Genomic DNA, 2,191 nt, shown 5'->3' with positions numbered 1-2,191 from the left:
ACGATAGCAATATTTCCAGAGTCTGCTGTATATAAACAACACGATAACAATATTTTAGTCTATATAAACAATACGATAGCAATATTTTCAGTCTATATTATAAATGACACGATAGCAATATTTCCAGAGTCTATATAAATGATACGATATCTGTCTTTCCAGAGTCTATATAAACGATACAATAGCTGTATTTCCAGAGTCTATATAAATGATACGATAGCTGTATTTCCAGAGTCTATATAAACGATACGATAGCTGTATTTCCAGAGTCTATATAAACGATACGATAGCTGTATTTCCAGAGTCTATATAAACGATACGATAGCTGTATTTCCAGAGTCTATATAAACGATACGATAGCTGTATTTCCAGAGTCTGTATAAACGATACGATAGCTGTATTTCCAGAGTCTATATAAACGATACGATAGCTGTATTTCCAGAGTCTATATAAACGATACGATAGCTGTATTTCCAGAGTCTATATAAACGATACGATAGCTGTATTTCCAGAGTCTATATAAACGATACGATAGCTGTATTTCCAGAGTCTATATAAACGATACGATAGCTGTATTTCCAGAGTCTATATAAACGATACGATAGCTGTATTTCCAGAGTCTATATAAACGATACGATAGCTGTATATCCAGAGTCTATATAAACGATACGATAGCTGTATTTCCAGAGTCTATATAAACGATACGATAGCTGTATTTCCAGAGTCTATATAAATAATACGATAGCAATATTTCCAGAGTCTATATAAACGATACGATAGCAATATTTCCAGAGTCTATATAAACGATACGATAGCAATATTTCCAGGGTCTATATAAACGATACGATAGCAATATTTCCGGAGTCTATATAAACGATACGATAGCAATATTTCCTGAGTCTGTATAAATGATACGATAGCAATATTTCCAGAGTCTATATAAATGATACGATAGCTGTATTTCCAGAGTCTGTATAAACAATACGATAGCAATATTTCCAGAGTCTATATAAATGATACGATAGCAATATATCCAGAGTCTATTAATCCTGTATTTTTTGAACTGAAGATGTAGCCTTATTAACCCATCAGAGCTGTAAGTCCTCCCTGAGTTTTAAAATGCCTGGTGGTGGCAAGAATAAAACAATAAATCAATAAGGAAGAGGTGTTAGGGGAGGTGCTTCAAGAGTACCCGCCCCTGAGTTGTAAAAATTGCCAAGTAGTAGCAAGAATAAAACCAAAAATATATCACTAAGGAAGAGATGTTGGGGGAGTCAGAGAATTGGAAGTACTGTGTAAGTTTGAATTAATCTGACTTATTTTTTTTTTACAAAATGCCTGCGTCTTTCTCCTTCTGCCTGCGTCTTTCTCCTTCTGCCTGTGTCTTTCTCCTTCTGCCTGTGTCTTTCTCCTTCTGCCTGTGTCTTTCTCCTTCTGCCCGTGTCTTTCTTCTCCTGCCTGTGTCTTTCTCCTCCTGCCTGTGTCTTTCTCCTCCTGCCTGTGTCTTTCTCCTCCTGCCTGTGTCTTTCTCCTCCTGCCTGCATCTTTCTCCTCCTCCTTGTGACTTTCTCCTTCTGCCTGTGACTTCTTTTCCTTTTACCAGTGACTGTATCTCCTTTCTCTCCCCTTCCTGTCCTCTCTCTACTGGTCCACCTTTTCTTGATAGTTCCTATTCTTTTGGCCCTACATTTCCCCCCTACTATCAGGCTAGACATTTGGTATTATGCCATGGATAGTTTAAGGCCCTGCCATTAACACTGCCCCATCCTTCCTCCCTCCCCTCCTCTCCCCTTCCTCCCTACCCTCCTCTCCCCTTCCTCCCTACCCTCCCCTTCCTCCCTATCCTCCCCACCCTCCCTATCCTCCCCTTCCTCCCTATTGTTCTTTCCTCCCTATCCTTCTTTCCTCCCTATCCTGCCTTCCTCCCTATCCTGCCTTCCTCCTTGTGCATTAACACCAAACTGTTTCATCACCAAGCGTCTTCATGGCCAAAGCTGCTCCCATGCCAGTCTTGGTGCCATGTAGCCAGTGTGACTTGGTGCTGGTTCCCTGGTGCTGGTTCATTGGTGCTTCCTACTGTGACATGCTCTTAAATGCAGTGGCCAGGCATCTTGCACTGAATGGTTCCCTTACTTTGTGCATTTCTTGTTTGGGAGGATTTTTTTGAACTGTAGTAGCTTCCTCATGTAAT

This window comes from Coenobita brevimanus, chromosome 94 (genome assembly GCF_032717465.1).
Source record: "Coenobita brevimanus isolate Jiangsu-jjx chromosome 94, ASM3271746v2, whole genome shotgun sequence".
In the NCBI taxonomy this organism is placed as follows: domain Eukaryota; kingdom Metazoa; phylum Arthropoda; class Malacostraca; order Decapoda; family Coenobitidae; genus Coenobita; species Coenobita brevimanus.
This window is presented reverse-complemented; position numbering follows the sequence as displayed.